Genomic DNA, 23,993 nt, shown 5'->3' with positions numbered 1-23,993 from the left:
AGTCTTTGAGTACTCTCTTGTCAAGGTGTCTTGTTCTGTATTCCTACATAAAGAATAATGTTTTATTCAATCATGTTCTGAATGGACATAGCTTTCTTCTACCATATTCCTCATGAGACAATCTCATGTTACAATATGACTCTTCCTATCTTTATATGAAACAACAAGCTTTGTTAGAAGATGTAATTTATGTATTTGACTTTGTCTCAGCCTACATTTTTCATAAACAAGAGAAAAGTCATAGAACTGGATTATTGGTGGGGTACTTCTGTTTGATTTTTAAACTTCAGGCTGCAGTAAACAATATAGCTTACATTAAAGGCAGGGAAAAGGCTGTTTTGTGGACACATCTCCTACTAAAAATGGGCTGTATAACATTTGACTGGTTAACTCATTGCACTCTGGCAATTCTTATTATGCCATTTTTCTGGATCAACAAGACTTATCCTTGCTTGAGAAGAATCAGGTTAGGGATTACTTAAAAACCAGACATAAATAAGTGCATGAGACATAACAGCATGTCAGTGTGAGGCCTCTCTTGATTATCTATGATCTTTTCTGAAAGAAATGAAACGTCACTACTACCTTTAATTAGGGTGAGAAGGAAGATCCAGGGAAAAACAGACCAGTCAGCCTCATCTCAGTCACAGTGAAGCTGGTGAAGTAAATCCTTCTGGAAGCCATTTACAAAGAAATTAAGCACAGGAATGTGACTGAGAGTAGTCATCGTCGATTTACAGAGAGGCAATCATATCTACTAACCTGATAGCCTTCTGCAGTGATATGAGTACCTTGGTGAACAAGGAAGGGGAAAACAGCAGATGCCTGTCTCTACTTCAGTAAGGCTTTCAAAAGTGTCTGCCATAGCATACTCATAGGCACAAGGATGAAGTTCAAACTAAAAAAGAGCACAGTGAGGTGGACTAAAAACTGTCTGAAATGCTGGGCTCAAAAGTGGCACAAAATCCAGCCGGAAGCCAGTTTTTAGTTATCAATACTTGGTCCAATATGGTTTAGCATCTTTATTAATGACCTAGATGATGGGACAGACACCACCCTTAGCAAGACGAACAAAATAAGAAACTAGGAGGAATGACTGAAACGTGAGGTGGTTGTGCTGCCTTTCAGAGGGACCATGGTAACCTGGATAAATGGGTCGATGAGAATCTCAAGAAGTTAAAGTAAAGGTAAATAGCCCTGCAGAGAACATCTTCATCCACTAGTACAGGCCGGGGTATGACTGATAGGAAAGGAGCTTTGCAGAGAAAGCCTTATGGGTCCTGCTGGACAATAAGGCAGCAATGACCCCTTATAGAGAGGAAAGCTAACAGTCCTATATTGCATTAGGAAAAGCATTACGCTCTCTTCAAGTCAGGGGTGTGATCTCCTCAGCACTGTCAGTGTTTACGGCTGGAGTGCTGGGTCTAGTCCTGGATTTCTCAGTGCAAGAGAGACACAGTCGTACTGGAGGGAATGTAGCAGAAGACCATGAAGATGATGAAGGGCTTGGAGGACACAAGCTATATGAAGAGGCTGAGAAGCCTGGGACTGGTCAGCCTGGAGATTAAATGTCTGATGGAAGAGTGTAGAGAACATAGAGCTAGACTCTTCTCATTCATGTCTAGGAACAGGCCTAGGAGACTGTGAGCACAAGCTGAAATACAGGAAAACCCAATTAAACATAAGAAACATTTTTCTTTATTTTACAAGCGCTGGCGAGTGTTGCCCGGGGAGGTTGTGGAGTCACTGTCCTTGGAGATATTCAAAAGCCAACTGGACATGGCCATAGGCAATGTGCTGCAGCCGATCCTTTTTTCAGAGTGGGAAGAGGTCCTTCAACTTCAACCATTCAGTCATTCTGCGTTTTTTTCAGTACAGGTGAATCAAAAACACCAGTGACATCTTCTGAGACAATGATAAATGTCTTGAATGAGTTTCCACAATCATGGAATAATCCAAAGGGAGCCCTGTAGCTGGCATCACTTGCTGTTTGGCTTAAAAATATTTACCAAAAAGGGAGAGGCTGTATTTCCATCATAAAAACATAAAAACCTCTTTCACTGTTGGGAAGGATGATGTCAGTGGACTGGTGTGGCTTGTTCATAACCCAGGTAATCCAAATAACCACTACCAGATTAGAGAGATACATAAATTTTATGAAGATTTCAGTAGCTTTGCAAATAAACATACTCAAAGCTAAAGAGAGCCTACTGCAGCAGGAAGAGGCTGGAATTCTGAAAAGAAAAAAAATCCATCCTATTCAGCTGGAAAACTACCCTGTCTCCTTCCCTTATGATGTGGTGTTTGCATTACAACAGTTGTTTATTACATGATCTTCTGGCCAGTTAATACCAGCTTGTACTAGATTTAAGGTAAGAATTATCACCACAGTTGTGAATGGTGTAAATCATTAATGCTGTTTTGCTCAACAAACTAATTTTCCAACTTTACCAAGCCTCAAATTTGTTAAAACCTTTATTCAGATGAAAAAATTATAAATAAGGTTATGACAAAACTGAGAAAGCTTCTGAAGTCTTCTGGTTCCCTAGAACTAAAGTAGCTATTGAATATGAGACAGAAGCACTCCCAACTGGACTACACGGCTGTCTATGACTGCTGTGTAACAGTCGTGCTTCCATGCTACTTCCTCTAACTGCTGGGATGAAGGAGTATACTTTGTGAAAGATCTGCAGAAAAAGAACATACCATACTATACATCAAAAATGCAGATCCTCATTCAATTGCCAGAGGAGGTGAGAGGTGCATTGAGCATCTCAAGGAAAAGGTAAAAAGGAAAAAAATAAAGTCAATGTCAAAATAGGGACCTGCAAGAAATAACCTCATCAAAACAACATAGAAGTTTGGGGTTTGGTGCTTTTTCAGGTGGGCTTTATTTTTTTTTCTTTTGCAACTAATACAAGCACCCAAGAGGAGCTCTTACCTGTAGTAATAGGAGACTTGAATCATACACAGATATGTGCTAGAAAATAATGTCAGGATGAAGAGAGTCCGGTAGGCTTTCAGGAAAAGTTTAGGACAACTTTCTCTTAAGAAGATGGAAGAAGGTACTGAGAAGCTTATAGCTGTTTTAGAACTGATTCTGACTAATAGGGAGGATCTGCTTGAGAAGCTGAAGGTAGAAGGTAATTTTGGTGAAAGTGATTACAAAACTATAGAGTTCACAAATCTAAAGAAAGGGAGGAATGAGAGCAGCAGAATAAGGACAATGGAGTTCAAAAAAGCAGACTTCATCAAACTGAGGGAACTGGAAGGTAGGGTCTCTTGGGAAGATATTCTAAGGAAAAAAGGACTGCAGGAGAGTTTGCAGTTACTGAAAGGGACTACATTAAAGATACAATGGCAGACTGTCGTGATGCAAAGAAAACATACCGAGCATAGTAAGAGACCAATATGGCTCCATCAAAAGCTCTTTAAGGGCCAGGAAAAGGAAAGCAAGAAAATATAAATATAAATACAAAAGCAGGAACAAGGACCTACAGTTATAGATGTAAAAAAGACTATAAAAGAATAAGATGTAGCACAGATCAAAGTGACTATGAGTTTCACATAAAATTTAACAAGAAAAATATTTTAGAAATGGGAATATGACAAGGATAAGCATGTGTATTGCTTAAGAAGGAAGAAAAGAGAACAGCAGATAGAAAAGGCTGAAATGTTACTCACCTTTGCTTCAGCACTCGCAAAGGGTGAGATTTGATCAAATACTCAATACACATTGCACTTAGTAAGGCTACTGACATTATTTTAAATATCACCCTGGATAGCAAAATACACAAATACGGAGTACATATAAACATCACTAAATAGGTTTGTGACTACCTAGGAAAAAAAAAAGCACTCTCAAAGTAGTTATCAAAAATTTTCTGTCTAACTGTCAGAAGATACCAAGCAGCAGTCTGCAGACATTCATCATAGGCTGCATTCAGTGTGTTCCTCAGTGACGTGGATGACTGACTAGAGATTTTTGTAACATTTCCAAAGAAGTTCAGACTGGAACAGGTTGCAAATGCTCAGCAGAATAGGATTAAGATTCTAAGTAATGTTAATATACAAAAGGCGTGGCTTGAAATCAACATGATGAAACTCAACAAAGGCTAAGCAAAGTGCTTAGCAAGGAACATTCAAATGCATAAATACATTGGGCAAGCTGACTAGTCAGCAATACTGAAAAACAGGCTGTGGGCTTTCAGTGAATCAGATATTCGATTTAAGTCACAAATGTGATACTATTGCAAAAGGACATTCCAGGATTCATTTTGAGGCACATCATCAACAAGACATGAGACCTGTACAATATAGGAGAGGTGTCACCTGCAGTGTACTGTTCACTTTTGGCCACTGTAACATATGCAGAGATTACCTCTCCTTTGTGAGACAGCCCAGCAGAGAATTTAAGAGAAAATTTGCAAATTTTAGAAAATATGCAAACCAAGTTAAAAGAAAACATTTAGAGGAAACTTGGCAATATTCTTTCAATTAATTAAATGTGTGTATAGCTAGTATGACATCCACTCTTCCTTATGCCCTCTATAGATTTGATGAAATCTAAAAGGATTAATGTTGGCTACAAATAAGAAAATTTTAAGGGTGAAGAAAGTAAAGTATTTGAATAGGCTACTTGGGAAACATCATTTGAAGTTCTTAGAAACAGTTTTGATAAATAGAATGACAGGGCTGAAAAATCCTCACCACACTACCTGGTCGAACTCCCTGGTATTGTCCTGTACTAATTACTCTATCCTGACTCTATTGTATCAAGAATTCACTAGAATACTCTTCCATTTATTCTTAAAAAAACTTTTCACTGTTTTCAAAACTTCTTTATAACATGAGAAATGTGAAGAAATTTACAGTAACAATGGCCACCTTTTTAAGACCAAGCAGCTAAAATACCAGAAGTTAGTGTTTTAAACAGGACAGTGCGCAAAAGATTAGTGCTGAGACAGAAATATTATCAGACTTCCCATCTTTTAAGGAATCAAAAATATCAGGCCCTTCTTTTACAACACTTACAAGTAACTTTGTCAGCAAGCAGGATTTTCTTATTTTCCTAAGTACAAAATCAGCTGTTTTCCTGCCCTATCAGTACTCTGCATCCACACAGTGCTTTGACAGATCTGTGAGAAATTCCTAGAGATTTGTTCAAAATCTGTACTTACGAGACCTGGATGTTTATGTCTTGCTACTCCCAAGTGTCATGCAAAGAATTTTCTCATTTATGAGTTCGGAAAATGTTCGCTTTTTTGTTGCCTACACCAACCATTGGACAAATACATTCATTCTCCTCAATGAGTTGGTTCACCAGATGCTGAAACCAAGTTTAGAGGCCAACAGCACTTAAATAAGAATCCTCCATAAAGAAGAATGCACAGATTGTTTAAAATTTCACCAGTCCTTGGGTGAGAATTTAAGCCTTTCTGTTTTTACAAAGACCTGTTAGCATTGTGTCCCTGTAACACTATCAGAGGAGCGCTATAGACTGAACAGCTTGTTTAGCCTCTATCTTCACAATGTCTCCAATTTCATGGGCAGTTTCCCCAGTAACTCATGTAAGAGCTAGAAATAGAAAATATGACCTTGGTCATCACCCAGAGACAACCACCTACTTACAGGACTGATTTCTATTCCCTTTGATTTAATGGAAGGACAGACTGTCCTCCTATTAAAAATGTCTGCTGGTGCAAGAGGGACTCTGGCTACAGCACAAACCCACTTTTTAGTGCCATTTTGTCTAACAGAAGCTTTTTTTTTCCTAATCCACTCTGCATACACCATTAAGTCCAAATTGTATCCTCTTCAAATGTAGTTTCATCAGAACTGTAATGTGAACTGCCTCAGTGCGAAATATCTGAAAAACACCCCAAAAAATAGTTTGCCTCATTTAGCTACCTAGAAACTGTAATGGACTGGTTCTTACTTGGAATAAGGGCTGAACTTTGATACTATGTGATTTGGCTATATACTGCATAATCTTGGCAATCTTACATTTCTCTTAAACTTAAAACTTGACTTAAATAACTGTCGGGCCTTCACTATCGATTCTCCCTCTGAAAAGGATTTTACTATACCCTCAGCCCTCATGAAATGCAGGATGCAGAAGGGAAGATTTCTGAGGACAGTTACTGTAAACAAACAGCAGATAAAATAGCAGCATATCATTGTACAGTACCTGAAACAATTAAGTATATATTATGTCACTTCATTCACTGATCTTGCAATAGAATTCTATAGTCATAGTGCCTGATCATAGAATCATAAAACCATAGAATTACTAGGTTGGAAAAGACCTCCAGGATCATTGAGTCCAACCATTCCTATCTGCCACTAAACCATGTCCCTGAGCACCTCCTCTACCCGTCTTTTAAACACCTCCAGGGATAGTGACTCAATTACCTCACTGGGCAGCCTGTTCCAGTGCCCAATGACACTTTCTGTGAAAAATTTTTCCTGATATCCAGTCTGAAGCTCCCCTAGTGCAGCTTGAGGACATTCTCCCTTGTCCTATCACCTGTCACTTGGGAGAACAGGCAAACATGCTCCTCTCTACAACCTCCTTTCAGGTAGTTGTAGAGAGCAATGAGGTCTCCCCTCAGCCTCCTCTTCTCCAGGCTAAACAACCCCAGCTCTCTCAGCCATTCCTCATAAGACTTGCTCTCCAGCTCCTTCACCAGCTTCGTTGCTCTTCTCTGGACTCGCTCCAGAGCCTCAACATCCTTCTTGTGGTGAGGGGCCCAGAACTGAACACAGTATTCGAGCAGCGGTCTCACCAGTGCCGAGTACAGGGGCAGAATAACCTCCCTGGACCTGCTGGCCATGCTGTTTCTGATACAAGCCAAGATGCCATTGGCCTTCTTGGCCACCTGGGCACACTGCTGGCTCATGTTCAGTCATGATCACACATTTATCTCACAAGTTTTTGGAAAACAGTAGTCATGACTGGTGAGAACTTGGCTAGTATAGCCCATTTTGCGGGAGAGAGGATTATCATGGTGTTTATCTGGGGAGAGGAAGACCACTGTTTAAGGGAATTAAGGCAGCAAATTCTACTACTTCTGCCTAGAGATAACTATTCCTTAACCTACCTTCCTTCCTGGTTACCGCTTTTTATAGTAACTCTAGTAGAGAAGGCTAAGGGCTCACGTAGGTTTATTTGACTTTTCCCCTTTAACAGTAATTGTAGATTTTGCTGTTGTGAAGAACTACCTCAAAACCTTTATGCTAAAATAAAAAGCTATAGCATCATTTCCTTTACCAAAAGATCCCTTGAAGCACTGAGAAAAAAATGTAGTATATACACTGAGTAGAACAGCTTGAACAATTTCTCTGAGGAACTGCTGTTTCCTGATTCTCTCAAGTTTCAGATCCAAAGTAACCCAATTCTTCCTTAAGATGTTTTTTACACAAGCTTCTGTGCTTCTTTACAGAGGCACTACACAATGTCCCTGTCTGAAACCACTGCAACTGTTGACCCAAAAATGTATCTCTCTTTCAACAACAAAAATATAAATCAATATATATCAGTGGTGTCCTACTTCCCTGTGGGGCCTTGGCATAGCTCCATTTAGCTGTACTCCAACATTATGTCCTTGCCAGCAGCAGGGGAGCTAGAACTACATGATCTTTGAAGGCCCCTTCCAATACAAACCATTCTATGATTCTATGATTATTTCTTAACATCTGCCCTCCCACACTTTCTAGTCTGAAGCCTTGCTCAGGACTAGGTGGTTCTCTTTGGCTTTGGCTCCTGAAATCAGTCTCCGGCTGCTCCCATAAGCAGTGATTTGACATATTACAAGCCTACATGTTCACACCTATGTGAGTTTGTAAGTGAGTTGGGCAGTTAAGTGAAGTGAGAGAGATGGGAAGATGGTTACTGTGCGTATTAAATATTATTTGGTCTGTCTGTAATCATGATGGTAGGTCAGTAACTGTTTTCGCACCACTTTCAAGCAGTTTCTAAAACCTGCAGGCTCCTCCAAATGATGAACCTCCAGGAACACTGGTCTAACTGAAGCCCATGTAAATAAATATGTCACTTTCTGGAGATTTGAAATTATTCCTGGCAAGGACTCAGGATTCTGGTTCTGTGGTGAGGGTAGTCAAAGTAAGCATTTTGCTCCCTAATATGACAGCACAGCTCCAAAACCAAGTTGAGTTTAAGGTCATACATAAAATGTCAAACATGAAATGTAATAATACTGGTAATGGTAGTGGTACAAATCAACTTCATTGACAGCTTTAATTCTGACAAGAAAAGTGTATTTGAGCTACTTGTACGTTCCGCTTTTAACATCTTCCGGCCAAACAACTCAGAATTAATAAATTGGTTGGTAACTATTATTTTAGTTTAGTATTCTGTTTATTTTACTTCAGGCAGGGAAGCTGAAACAACTTACTTGCCAAATAAATGAAACTATAGGAAAAAAAACATGAAATAAACTCCCATCTCCAAAATGAAATTAAATTAATTTATTCTTTAAATGCAACTACAAAGGCATAGTTGGTTCCTCCCTAAACATGAAACACTTTTATTTTGTCTGGAAAAATTTAGTTTAGGGTTTAAACAGAGTGAACTTTTGTTCAGCTCTGTGAGTCCTCATTTTGTATTTTGCTCTAACAGCAGACAGCGTTCCCGTTGCTTATGTTTTACTATTTTACTTTTCCTCCACTAGATGTCCCCAGCATGTCACATTACGTTTTGCTTTCACTGACGGTATTTTAGTAATCTGAAAGAGCATATACTTGTTTTGGAGTGTATATTATTAAGATATCATGATTATTGACTTTTGCTCCAGAGTTAATTTTATCTGGGAGATTAGCAGGACACAGATCCTCAAGAACCACACAATAATCTAATTCTCTGCTTAAGACATAGCAGCTTCCCAGTTTAGGGAGCAATTAAGAATCATGTACGCTTTCTTCTTTGAAAATATTTAAGTAATCAAAGCCTAAAAAACAAATGAAAATTTTTGCAGTAAATCCTTCTATATCAAAAAGGAAAGCCTTAGCAGGTTTTTTTTTCCTATTACTCCATTATTTTCAAAGGATGTGTAATGGTTGCACAGTCCCATTCATAGTTGATTGAGCTAACAGCAGGAGCTTTGCTTAATTTGAGCTTAAATGGATCTTTAAATTAAGATGAGAGCAAAATACGAAATTATCATAAATCTCAGTTTAAGCCTTTCCTATCCCCCCAAAGTGGCCCTTGCAACAAAGCAAAGGAGGCTGGAAACAAAGCCGTCATATTGGACTCTTAAAGCAGGTAAGATGAGCTAGAACTAATCTTGCAGCACATTGGCTTTTCTGAAATTGCAGTGAACTCTATGATGCTTTTGGGTTTTACACTCACTCTGCTCTAAGTGCTGTGACAGCAGAGCAGTGCAATGGAGGGCTCTGTCTCTCTTGCTTTCAGGGATGCAATAAGGATTTCTAAAAGACAGCAGTGGGTCTCCAACTGGAAACACTCTAGCAGCATGTTTCTGACACTCAGGACATCAGGTAAAACATGAGTGCTGTGTAGATGAGCAGTCCCTGTCCCAGAGAGAAAAAAAAAGTAGTAAAAGTATTCTGAGTGACCTTTTACTCTGCAGCTCACACACGTCTCTGGAACAATGGTAAACACTGGCTGGGAGTCAACAACATCCAGTGGTTTCACAGCATATCAGCAGAGCCACTAGGACTTTACTGTGACACTAAAAGCCATAATTCAGCCAATACTAACAAAGAATAGATGTAAGAAATGGTGAAACAAAGCCAGGTGCTCTAACTGACACACATTTTCTGCAGATGCTTAGGTATTTAAGTCTCCAGAACTCAAATGAGATGCTATTTGCTATCAGAAACAGGCACTTTTTTTGGTGTAAAGGACAGTAAAGAATTTTACATTGGAAAACAGCAGTCTTAAAAGTGAATTGGCTGAGAAGGCTGTTGAGAGGTTTTTTCTGGTCTTTAATGACAGGAATCTTGGAGGGATTGTGCACAGGTCTTTTTTGGAAAGACAATTAAGTGTCTAATTTTCATCCTGTTCCTTTCAAAATAATTTTCTCTATAGCCCAGATCATCAGTGTTCAAAAAATTGGTGAAACAACATTAGATAATTCAGGGAAGCAAAACCCAAACAGTTAAAAGTGGAGTAAAAGAGAACAGAGTGAAATATTTACAAAACTTTCGGTTGTTTCTTTCTCTTCATTAAAATGTAAGCAATGAAGGCACTTCCCCATGCCAGGGAAAATCATCAACCCTGTCACAGCAGCTTTCCAGTCCCGTTATGCATCACCAGGAGCTGAGCATCTGGCCCATGAGAAGTTCTCCATAGCCATCATTTGCAGCAGCTTGTGCCCATGGTTTTGGAATACCACCTCACCAATCAGCCTGGATTTGCAGTCTTAAAACTTTTGTACATCTTCCCACTTATATAGCCCTGTCACTTTGCTGCTAGGTGGCATGTGGGCTTGGCGGAGCAGAACCCTGGGTGCTGTAATGTTTGCGGTGGCTTGTGGAACACTCAGCCACCTTGGAACTGAGGCAAGGCTGCCATTCTGCAGTTGGGCTGGGCTCTATCCCCACTGCCTGCCCTTGCTATGGGGATGAAACCCTCGCTTTGCCACAAGCTCTCTTCCCCATGTCCCCAGGGCAATCTGTGCCTGCCACCCCAGCCATGGTGTGAGCAGCGTGGGGAGCAATCAGCAGCCTAGGAGAGGAACAGCCGAGCTGCCGGACCCCCTCCACATGCTGCAGCCTCACTAGGTGCTTGGGGGCTACGGGGTCCTCTGAGGTCCAGCCACGGGGTGGGCCTGGAGGACAGCAGCCAGGGGATACTGTGCCTGCACGGGGCAGTCAGCATGAGACCGATGAGAGTAGCAAGATGATGCAAGGACAGAGGAAGCAGAATTGTATCCATTCTGATCACCCTATCTCACTAAATGGGGTGGTTTCTCCCACCCACAGCTACATTCAGCCCCAGCTTCCTCTTGCTTAGGCAGAGAAATCAAACAGAAGATTATCAACATTGCAAACATCTTGAAAATATGTAGCCACCCTGGGTAAAAACAAGCCAAAGGAGAACCCCTTTTTTTTTCTTCCATCTTTTTTTAACTCAGCCAGCTGGAGCCTCTTGCATCCTCTGCTACATGCAACTAGCTGGAGACTGCATCTTGTAAGAGGTCTATGTGAGGCAGAACTAGTTTGGTATTTCTTCCCTTAGGCCTCAAGCAAATTAAGGCAAACAAATTGTAGTAAGTGGATAAGGCATTAGGCCAAAAGTCACAAGAGCTTACGGCAGAGTTTTACTGCTGGCTTCTGTGTCACTTTCAAGTCCCTGAAGAGCTGCCTGTCTGAGCATCCCCGCCTGCAATGAAGAGATAATACTCAACCATCCTAACTCTGTGGGAGTCTGTGAGAGCATATTAACTTCCAGGAACTAATCTTTTTCATACGTTCTGCATACTCATGGCATCTTATGACTAACAAACTCTCACAGAGAGTCTCACTCTCTCAAGGTTTCCCTGAATAATGTGCAGAGGTTTACTTTTGCCTTCACTGTACCTTAAAATTTGGAACAACTTCAAAATTTGTATCCCAATACCTGCAAAAGCAAGAGCTGAGCAGGCATGTGATTGGCTGGATTTTCTCCAAAACCACGAGAGTGCCTCTGAATTGATATAGTACAAAATTTCTCTGACTTTTTTGTGGCGGAAATAGCGCTTAAAGTGCTCAAAATGTAACTTGCTCACAAGGGATGCTTGACAGTGTAAAAGGAGAACATTTCCTCCCTGAAGTTCACGTGGTGGGCTGACTAAAGCTCTCTGGGGGTTCCCCTTCTGCAAACTTCAAACAGGGGAAATATCGCCAAATATATAATCTGTTTTCCTCTACTCTTTCCTGTCTGCAGACTGTCGAAGGTCCCCCGAGGTTCCTCTGGACTGGAACTCCCCTCTGATACCCCCTAGATTTAGTCTGGTGGACAAGGTAAAAACCTCAGCTTTTCTTTCTGTCATATGCTGCACTTAAAATTTTTTTCCTTCCAATTCCTGACTTCTCTGCTTTTCCTGTCCCTGTTAGAAAACCATATGCTTTCTCCATGCGTCAAGTGTCCTGGTGCCATAAACCAGGGAAAGTTCATTGGCTACATAAGCCCACTCATTATCGTCTTCTACACAGCTGAGCTCTGCCTTATTTATCCTTCTCATCTTTTTCCAGACTGCATTCATCTTGCTAAAAGTTGATGTGTGGTCTAAGCTCGCCATCTAGGCTCCTTAATGGAGACACAGAAAATGATTCATTTCATCTCCGTTTCAAAACTCCAGAGGACAAAATTATTCACCTTGGGAGGAGTTTTTCTACCTCTTCCCTTCTCTTTCTCTCTCTCTAGAGGAAGTCCAGAGAACAAGGTTAGATTGAATACTTAGCATTTCTTTGATGAAAATTAGATAGGATGACTTTCAGTCCCACTTACCAAAAGCTTCCCCCTTTGCCCCTCCACTCTCCAGTGTTTTTTGAAATTGCAGGAGCTTCTCAAGGAGCCTCAAGGGGAAAGATTCATGCCATGATTCATAAGGGTTGCTAAGTAGTTGATCCATTGAGTGAAAAAAGGACAGGAAACACTATAGAGTCTTATCTCCTGGAAAAGATTAGTGTCCTCTGCCACATCTGTGCCTCCACAAAATATGGGATGTTCAGAAAAAGGGGGTAAGTTGCTTCCAAGAACCTCCACCATCACACCACTTCATGCTCAAAAATTACAAATTAGAAACCAAGAAAACAACGAGTTAAGTTGCACTCTTAAAAAGAAAACCAAGTTACCACAACCGAAGACGCCAGGCACAGGCCAAATATGTAACACTAATGATTTTAAAGTTGTACATGGATTGATACGCATATATAGCTCCAGGTTCCTATATGAGGAACTACCAACTTTAATACTGTTTTGTATGCGCGTGTGACACCTATCTGCATATAGGCCTAATATATACTAACCCTTATCCGTAGGTGACTCAGAATTGTTTACTGGATTCATACCTCAGGAAATAGGAGCAGGTGTTTTTCTCTTGTAATATGCTGAATGATTTTTTTCTTCTATGAGACAGTTGGAACTATCATTCACCCTTTATGATTTTTAATTTTGCATTTTAAAGAGCATAAACCATTGAGATAAAAATATGAATGTGAAAACACAGTAAATATTTTGTTATGTGTCTTTTTATAATAATAAAAAGTCATCTTTTTTCTTTATAGACACTAATATAGAGGATGTTTTGAAAGTTCCAAACTATATTCTTAAATTTTATATTGTATTAACACCTACTGACTACATAAGACTAGTTTGTATAAGCTTTACCATCCTTTTGGTTAAAAACAGTATCATTTTATGACATTATGAGGCATTAAAGTATATTGTAGCAAAGAGTTCAGGCAGGATTAGGAGATTTTCCCTCTGAACTTCACAGTTTTATTATAACTTTTTTACAGCTCGTATGTTCTTGAAAGATAAAACTCAAAAAAACTTTCTGTATCTAGGATTTTAATATGTGTTCAGAATATTGTTATTAGCATTAGCTGATAGACAGTCTGAACCAGCACTCTTTTTCCTGTCAAATATAATCATTCTTCCAGAACAGACCATGTTCCTATCACAGAAATAATAAGACCAAGTTCAGGAAGATTCTTCATCATTTGTCTGAAGTAAAGTTGCTAAAGTTACTGTGTTACTTGCACTCCCACTCTTAATTATGTGTTTAACTATTGAGGATGAAGCATTCTGAATTTTAATTTCTGGATAAAATATCATTTTTAATTGGTTTAGCTTTAGAAAAATAATTTTTCCTTAGAAGTTCAGTTTTAACAGTTCTGTTAGTTATCTTTCTATGAGTTCTTTCTGAATGTAATTCTCTTTGCTAACATAAAAGCTGCGAAACCATTCAGATGATCTGCTAGACCTCAGGCAGGCCTCAGACCCTATATTAAATCATTACACTCTAGGAGCACACCTTTAAAGGGTTCTCAGTTTACACTTTTTATCTTTTGATGGAGATTAAAATATTGCCAAGAATTAACAGCAGTGGAGAGAAATTACCAGTAATCCTCTGGGAGTCCCTAAAAGCACCCTTCAAATGCTTTTTTGAAAGGCATAGCACTGGGCAGAGAAAATCCTTATGATCCTTTAGGATCCTTTAGGATCATAATTATACATTTCAAGGAATGCAACACAAAAACATTAATCTCACAGGAATACTGCTAGTATCTGCAAGGTGCAACAGAAAATAATGATAGTAGTAATAATAATAATGATCATCTTAAAACTAACTTGAGAGATGTATAAAATCAAAACTGGGAAGTACAGTGCTTAAGTTTTATCTGAGGGAGCAGCAGCCCTCCAACACAAGCCCACATATATTTTATTTGTTGTTGACTAGACCAAGAAAGGAAATAGAGCTCCAGCTTTTCCTAAGTATCAAGGAATAGAAACACAGAATAACAGCAATCCCATGTCTCAGCACTGAAACACAGATCTCCCTGATTATTGTCGTGTAACATCAGCACCTCTCAGAGAATTGCTGGGAGAGTGGACTAGTAAAATGCTCATCATTAATCCTGTTGGCACACACAGAATTCTACTCACCACTAGAAAATTTCTACTGAACTCCAATGAGTATAAAGTAGCCAGCATTTCAATCGTAATCCAAAATGTAAAAAACTACATTCATCTACTTTTACAACAGACCATGTAGATTAAAATGCACTGATTGTTCAAAAACTGTCTGTATCAAGGGGAGATTCTCCAGATTAAGTTCAGCTCAAGATTGAGAGATGTTAGTTTGGGTGCCTGTATGTAGAAATCCACATTGTGTTATATATCTAAGCCTCCATTACAGTCAGTGGCTATCAAAGCAACAATTAAAGTGTAGTTCAGTTCACCTTGGAGTGGCTGGTCAGTTGAATCAATCTCCAGGCAGCTCTAATTGTATTAACCAGATCTTGCTTGAGTTTAAGGGAGATTAGACAGCTAGCTCATAGGTTGCCACACAGACGTCTGAATCTCAGAAGTAATCCCATCTTTTTAGAGGACTTTCAAGTATGATATTATGTTACTTCCTGAGTAGAGTAGACTTCCATTCCATTCCAGCCTCTTTCCACTGAGACTCATCCTGGTCCCCAGCCTGGAAAAACAACTGAAATGCTGTATGTAATTTAGGGTATGCAATTACTGATCTTCTACCCTTTGTGTATGTAACAGTATATATTATTTAATTGTGTGATAATATGCTGTTATTTTTTCCCTTAATTCCCATCAATGCAGAAGCCTGATGTTACATGTGATAAAAGAAGAATTTCAGATACAGAACAAGAGGATACTGCACATGGGTTTGAGAGCTCCTTCCACAGCTCTCACATGATTTACAGAATCTTGTTCTGGAGTATTTATCATATGATTTGCCATTCTATTCCCCAATGATTACTTCTCTCTCTCTGCATTTCTCCTTCCACTTATTATTTTTACAGGCAAGTGATGATTTTCCCTTTCTGATCTTAATTCAGATCATCCCAAGAAACACCTTACATGTAGAAGCTGGTTACCTCAGTCCAGCCAAAACATTATCAAGAACAGATAGAAAGGAACTGATCTCTGAGGCATTCTCAGACTACATCTACTGTGCTTAGATATCATTGACTCCAATGAAAAATTATGGTAGGCACATTGAGACAAAAACAAAGAAGGCTCTAGCAGTGATTTCTTACATTAAGAAAGACTTGCCGTGCTCCAAGAACAGTGCAACCAAGCTTTTGGGGACCTTCACAGTTTGTTGAAACTGAAACCTACAACCCACAACTTCCCAGAAAATTGTCCTAACCACACCACAATTTTTCATTCCATGTCTTAAAACCAGGCGACAGCTAAGCCAGGAGTTCCTGCTACAGAGAGCAAGTTATGGGTGGTTTGATCTTATAGCCCACTGCTGAACACCACAAAAAATATGGTTGCAGCCAGAAAAATAAACCAGATCTCTGAACCTTAGCCCTAGTCACTGCCTTTCTATCATTTCTAAGTGCATTTGGCACTTGGCTTCTAAAGAACTTCAGTAGCTTCTGCTGCATTAGAATGATTTCATAGAGTTTTTTAATCCCCCTTTTCAAGTAAATGAACACAAAGGCCTATAAATAGGTTTTAAATTACTGTCTCTATCACACACACTTGTGGAGGACATGAAATCTCCTGGGAGTCTGATCTGCGTTAATTAAATAAAAAAAAAATCTCCATAAGGTCTAAAGCATGCTTAATGAATTAACATGGAAGCCCCGTTGAGCAAAAGCCTTTTAAACTCCAGTGAAACAAATCAACTCACTTTTTATTATTATTATCCACTTAACAAATTTAATCTGTCGCTTTATATCATATGAAACCACAGTTTTTCATAAATGCTAATTAAAATCATTAAAAATGGAAAACTTCTTCTAAGGGGCTTATGCAAAGTGTGAATACTGATGCAAAGAGATAAACCTGTTTGTCCTTATGAATGAAAGATAGTTCTTCTGCTATAATAAACTGTACTTCAGAAATCTGTTGGGAGTAAGCATATGCACCTAAATATATTTAAGACAGGGAGGGCCTTCAAAAAGCACCATGTAAAGGAAATTTGTATTGCCATTTCACTGATAGGGTACCAGGTTTTGAGGAATGCCATCACACAAGCAACAAAAAGCTGTAGAAAGGAAAACAAGTTAAAATGAAAAATAAAGCACCTCCTGATTTAAATCCTTAGAATCCATATATGTTGAAGGCAATTTAATGATCATCTATAATGTGACCATGAGTTATTAATGTATGGGAATAGCGATGCTTATAACAAAACAACAGAACTGAGTCTGGTAGGATGTTCTGAGTATACAAGTGAGTAACCCTCCTTGCAAGTGAGGGAATTTGCATGCACTACATACCTTCTTTAGAAACTGGTTTCACTCTGCCAATTTTTTTTCCATGCATGCACTGAGGAGCACATGCACAGTATTACTGCCAGATTTTCTGCTGTTAGATGCTAAACAGGGTGGTAGATTAGTAGGAAGAAATGTGAAAAGTTCACTGTTTAAAACTCTGCCTAAAGTCCACACAAGCAGCCTTTAAATCTTGCTTTCTTTAGATATTCATCTGACCATTTCTGTTTTCCTCGCATATACTGAGTAATTTTTATTTTATTTTTTCCTCAAGCTTTTCATTTCCCAAAATTTCAGCATAAATCAGAAACAACATTAGAGCCCCCTACACAAAGTCATGGAAAAAAACAACTTGAAGGATCATCAGGGTCAACCATCTTATCCACACCCTAGACTTGTTAAGTTATAAACCATACCCACATTATTCTGAAGGATGTTTGTATAAAAACTCCAGTGGTAGAAATTTCCTCACAGAAAACCAGACACTTTTCAGCAGCAGTATGTGTAGGCCTTAGCATAAACTCAGTTTTCATTATTACCTGTTTACTACTATTAGCTAAGTCAGAAAACATTAACTTCTACTTTATTTTTATATTTATGTCATATTTATATTATATTATAAAGTATATGCATAAATATTGTATATTATACAGGTATGTTTACAAACACTATATTTATAATGTGAAAATTCTCCTGGCTATTTAATTTTGTTAGTCAGATATGTCTCACTATTGAAAAGGGTAGTAATTATTTGGAAGCTGCATATCATGGTTTCAACGCAGTGACTATTTTATTCTGATCTCAGCTGTCCTAGTTACCAGGGCCTGCAGACATCCAAATAGTATTATTCATCTATAAACTACCCTTACTCCCTACAAAAAATTTACATTAACACATCCCACAACAAACAGTAAATCAGCTAGGTTTACCAAAAAAAGGCTGGCACCTATTACTGGTAAATATGATGGTATTTTATTCAGTTGAGGAAATTCAAGACAGCTCTGAATCAGTCACACTCACATGATCTTCAAGTGCCCACACACAAAAAAATAATACACATCACTTTTTACCCCAGAGATTTTATACCTCAAATGTCTTAGACAGGTTCTTTCACTCCAGTTTCACTCTTTGTCAACATAACACTCTGAAAATGAAATTTTGCCAGCGCGGGATCATAACCTCAGATCTCTTTCAGGAGACATTAAGTTGGTTCATCTATTCCAACAGGGATTTTTTTCCTACATCAGGGGATTCTTTATATACTTTCGAGTGAGGATATCATCTTCACCCTTTTTCCTAAAACTTAGTCAGAATGGGAAAAGCAGAAAATGAAGGAGCATACTGTAGTATCTGCAGTTACAAAAATAGTTTCCAATAAAGGGGCCAGAACCAGGACACTGAGAAAGTGACAAAAAGACACCTTTGTCACCTCTCTCTGATCCCGTGTGATAAGTAGGTGAAAATTTTGAGAAGACAGAAAAAATCATAGCAGTAAACCAGATGTATTTAGAAGGGGAGAAAACTGAGTCATATGAGAAGTCAGTAGCTGAGTTCTCTCTTATTTTCTGTAGGACTGTTAAGAAGGAAAAAAAAAAGTAAATCAACATATTGGGTGGCAGAAGAAATAACGTGGTAAAAAGGAAAAAAGTCCAGAGAGCCAAGCTAGAGAAACAACGGGGCATTTAAAAACTTAGGAATTTAACTATAGGCATATTACTTTCAAAAAGGCCAATGGGATTATTTAGAAAAGAATAAGATGGTGATTTCTAAAATGGCAGAGTAATGTGAAAGTGGCAGACCGAAAAAAAGCCGTAAGATAGCACAAACATGGACATTGCCCTTAAGCTCAAAAAACAAAACAGAACTGGCATGGATGTTTTCTCAGTTACTAACAAAAGAGTGATATCTCCTTGATAAACAGTTATTCTATTGAAGCTAGAGCATTCACAGCATTGAATAATCACCATTGGTTTCCACACTGAGTAGGAAGCGCATGCGACCTGATCAGGATCTGGCAAACAGTCTCTTAGAATTTTGAGAATGACTCAACAAAATACATAAAAACATAAAGAATAAAGAAAAACTCGTATTCCATCAGAAAGAAGGACATACAAGTGCTAGGCTAGATGTTTTACATAAAGAAATTATTCATATCTATATTTTGGACAACTGAGTGGAAAATGAAACTAAAGCGTAATGATAATACTAAAGTCTTCAGTGTATAACATAAACTCACCTTGTGTATATGTTCATAGTTTATGATAATACTATTTTATTTTGTAAGTCAGGCAGTAGCTTTGTAAAAAACACTTTTTTCTTTTAGCTCTTTCTACTCTTTATGTCTTTCACTTTTCTGCCTTGCTCTTTTTTCACTTTATCACTCAACAACCTTAGTCTTATTAAGAATGCAGCATCTTATTTATAAGTAAGGCAAACTGAGAAACTTTCTGTGTTAGACAGCAGAAGTTAGAGGGAAAAGGGTGACAAAGATCCTGAAACTATAGTGAGTCATTCAGGCATGATATAGAGACAATCTTATGGAAAAATCTACTGATAAAAATCTGGCCAAGGTATGAGAAATTAGTCCAAACAACAATAGCAAGGGGAAAAAAAAATCACCATTTTGGAATTTATTTATATGAAATTAGAAGAGTTTCTTAAAGCTACAGCTGATGTTATTTTTAAATTAGCTGTTTACCATGCAGTCCTACCATAACCTCTTCTCCTACCACAGGACAGGTTTGTTTCAGTTAAACATATAGCCCTCCTTTCTTCTTAGGCCATAAGGAGAAATCTTCTGATCATTGAGGGTAAGCAGAGAAGGGAAAAGGAGGATTTGTGATACATCTCACCCAGAGCTACTTTCAAAGTCATAGGTAGACAGGCATCCCGCACTGTATACGCTTGTATTCTGTGCACATACACCTATATATTGCCTATATGTGCCTGCACAGTTACCGTTACTCAATTTACATCACAAGCTGGGTGACACTGGATTCAGTGCTTACACAATGTGCACACATGCAAAACAAGTGCATGCAGCACAGCTTCAGTGCAGGCTGCACCTCTGGAGCCATGGGATGCACATTAGGGGCTTCTCTTCTGTGGGAAGGCTAAGCCCTTGGATACAAGACAGACATTTCCTTCATGCAGGCCAAGTCCTTGCTCTAGATTCCAAGACCTATTTCCACAGAAGGAACTGGTGGACAGCGTAACTGGATTTAAATCAATTTTAAAAGGGCATTCATGGTCTTCTGTTTAAACATCACATGCTTTGTAATATGTTGAAAGAATATAAATCCCCCCTTTATATCTAAAAATATGCAGTGACATCTGAAACAAGGAAGTATGGTCCAAATATAGATGTGGGAGATTTCAGCATTGTCATCCCATGCTGCTAAAAACTACGAAAAAAATAACTAAATACCCATTGTTCCACATACACAGAGCCATTACCAGAAACTGAGCAATTACAGGACACTGCGTATTTTCTATATATTCAGATTTTTATGCCTTTGCTCATGTTTAATAGCTCCTTACTTCTTGAGCAGCTCCAGTTTGTCAGCGGTAGCACTCATACAATACAAATACTCATCTTCTAATACTGTATATTCTATTTTTTTAATTCCTTTATTGTTCTTTTAAAATGTAAGTCAATATAAATTTAAATTTAAGTAAATTTAAATGTAAGTAAACATAAAGCCTGCACTTCAATCCCAACAACACTATGCAATATTACAGGGTCAGGAAAGTGTGGCTGGAAAGCTGCCCCATGGAAAAGGACCTGGGGATGCTGGTTGACAGCCAGATGAACACGAACCAGCGGTGTGCTCATGTGGCTAAGAAGGCAAATAGCATCCTGGCTCGTATCGTGAATGGTGAGGCCAACAGGACTATGGAAGTGATTGTACCCCTCTGTTTGGCACTGGTAAGGCTACACTTCAAATACTATGTTCAGTTTGGGGCCTGTGAGAACAAGAAGGACATTGAGCTGATGAAGCATGTCCAGAGAAGGACAACAAAGTTGGTGAATGGTCTATAGAGCAAGTCTTGTGAGGAGCAGATGAAGGAACTGGGGTTGTTTAGCCAAGAGAAGAGGAGGCTGAGGGGAATCTTTACAACTGCCTCAAAGAAGGTTGTAGCAAGATGGGTGCTGGTGAAGCATTGGAACAGGCTGCCCAGGGAAGTAGTGGAGTCACCATCCCTGGAGGTGTTCAAAAAGCATGTAGACATGGTGCTTCAGGACATGGTTAAGTAGGAAAGGTAGTGTTGGGTTGATGGTTGGACTCAATGATCTTAGAGGTCTTCTCCAACCTCAAGGATTCTATGATTCCATAAATGCATCCTTCTATTTTTGTGGGCTTATTTTGAAGTTTTCTTTCAAGGATAAGTGGAACAAAACAAACACTAATACATTTTTAGCAGAGTAAAATTATAATACACTAAATCTTAGATATGTTATAAAAAGATAATGGTCTGAATTGAGAAGACAAGATTTTTCTATTCATTATTATTAATTGCAAAATTGTGTTAAGTACTTTGGAAAATATGAGGGAAGTGATCACTATTAGGAAAGAAAAAAATCTTGAATTTATGAGATCGAATCTAGCATTTTGTGATAAATTGCTGAACACACATTTTTATATGACATCCAGTGCCACAGAAACTTTGGGGGCACATGAATAGATTTCTTCTCTCCACCAAATTTGCAGAATCTGAATGCCAGTAAAATATGCAGGGTTTCTCTCTCTCTCTCTTTTTTTTTTTTTTTTTCATAATGGAATTTACATATAGATTGACCAAAGAAGGGACAGAAAAATCAGGACCTATTTACCTTCTCAGTTTCAGAGATTTTAAATAACACACTGTCATTTTATGTGACAAAAATGACATCTCTTTCATCTAGTTTCCTTTTTCTTGGCTTGAGAAACACTTGACTGTCTGGCAGAGAGATTACTCTTGTATTAACTTTCACCCAGGCCAGTTATTACAATTACAAAATAAAGTTCAGGATCTGTCACTGTGCTACTCTAAAACTTCTGACCAACATCTGCAATGATGATGCAACGTTATGCCCGATACCATTTATACCTAATTCTTGGAATCAAGAGGCAAGAGGAAGTCAGTGTGCAGGCATCTAATTGAGTGTGAAATCACTGAGTTACACTGGATTCTACATCTTTCAAAATCCCACACCATATTTGCTGTTCTATCTTTCATTAAAAGCACAACAAAAAGACAAGAGAAGCGGGATCAAGGCCAGAAAACTATTTTTTCATCCCTAAACATTGGTTTTACAAGGCTGGAAATCTTTCTTCCAGAAAAGTTCAGCTGCAGAAGCACAGCCCCAAGGAGGGTACCAGTGCCTGAACAGGACCAAGCCATCAGCTTTGACCCGGCTGCAGGATGCACTGGATGGCAGGACAGGGACCATCATGGCTCTCTCTACTGTCATGCTTCCCTTTGCCCTCCTGCAGCACAAGTGGGGATGCACATCTGGAGTACCAACAAGAAACTGACAGGCCGGGGCATCAGCCAGCAGCAACAACTAAGGAGCACTGCAGTCGCACACACTGCTATAATAGTGATTTTCAGCTGCATACATGGAAGAATATGATTCAGCAGAGAATATCATACCTGTGTCTAAACATCTTAGCATCAACCTTGTGAAACATCTCAAAAGCTGTGTCATAACAACAATATACCCAATGTATCACATGCAAAATTTTACACATAATAACAACCTCACAGCATTGTCATAAAAGAGATAAACACACAAGTATTAGTGTTACACTTTCCCTTAACACATTAGCTTTCTCATTTCATTAGCCCTTTAAACTATGATACAAAGCATTTTCTGGCAATGAAATGTCTTTTTCAGTTTGCCCAATACAATGACCTCCTCAACCTGTTCAGGACATCTCTGAGCATCACTACCTCAATACATCACTACATCAATAAAAATACATAATTAAAAAATATTTAAATTCTCACAGATCGCTCTATTGAAGTTATGTCTTCTGAATTTTTTTAAACCAAATAGTATATTTCAATCAGTAGTATCTGCTTTCTTGTTTATATTTCCTGAAGAAATATTCCGAAAAAATGTTACCTTCAGTAACGCTGCTGGCACATGATTTGCAGTATGTTTTCTGTATTGGCTTTTCAGACACAGAGCATGTTCTCCTTCAGTTCTAAGTGAGAGACTGTGTCTCCCCTTAGACAAGGTCATGCTATATAAACCGAAGTCACTTCCTCTTTTTCACAGAAAACTCATTTCCCATTTATTAAACAGAAATGTTAAGCTGTGACTAGCGTAAAAGCATAACTATTTTGAATACTGTCAGACTCTCAGAAAAATTTTAGGATATTACTTTAAAATTAGAAATAATAGGTATTTCTGCAATACTGCTCCTCTTACCCAAGTCTAATAAAGAGGCCATGAAAAATAGCTGGGTATCTCTTAGCAAGCATCCCACACTGCATATGAAAAATGTCAAATGCACATGTTTAGTCTGATGAATAGCAATACTATTCAATACCAAAAGCTAAACAAAGAAGAGTACAACCAATGACTATATTTCCTTATAAGGTCAACTGCATTTAGGAGAAAATAATTTATGTAAATATTTTAACATTGTCTTAAACAATGCGTATGACTTCTTTCCTTATTCACTTCAAGTGTTCCAGCAAATCAAAACACAAACTGTGATACATTTTGAAAACTATAAAATTTTATAATCCTTTCAGGAAAATTGTGAGTATACTTAAGAAGCATTGGGATGGTTAGATTCAGAAAATAACATGTGGCATTTAATTATTAACACTCAGGATACAAAACATATTCTCTGCTCTGAAAATGGTTCTGAATCTAATTTTTCTTATATTGCATTTGGTTTTGAAATGTACTTTTTGTCTATATGAGTTTTAGATGCTTTTTTCTGACCAATTCAAGAGCTTTCAGGAAATAAACTATTTACATCAGATTTTATTTCTACATTGATGTTCATTTACTGTATCACAAAAATGGCATCTCTGAATGGAAA

The 23,993-nt window shown here is 38.4% G+C and overlaps 1 protein-coding gene across 2 annotated transcripts in view; it reads right to left on the bottom strand.

Annotated features, from left to right (window-relative positions):
• TFEC (transcription factor EC) overlaps positions 1–23,137 on the bottom strand; it is a 135,822-nt gene extending 112,685 nt beyond the window's left edge. For both annotated transcript variants that reach the window (XM_069851006.1, XM_069851009.1), the window contains exon 1: positions 23,060–23,137. The gene's annotated coding sequence lies outside the window, so the exon portion shown is untranslated. The remainder of the gene's footprint in view (positions 1–23,059) is intronic.
• Positions 23,138–23,993: the final 856 nt, after the last annotated feature.

This window comes from Phaenicophaeus curvirostris, chromosome 1, assembly GCF_032191515.1.
Source record: "Phaenicophaeus curvirostris isolate KB17595 chromosome 1, BPBGC_Pcur_1.0, whole genome shotgun sequence".
In the NCBI taxonomy this organism is placed as follows: domain Eukaryota; kingdom Metazoa; phylum Chordata; class Aves; order Cuculiformes; family Cuculidae; genus Phaenicophaeus; species Phaenicophaeus curvirostris.
The sequence above is the reverse complement of the archived record's forward strand: the minus strand, read 5'-3'. Positions and strand labels throughout refer to the sequence as shown.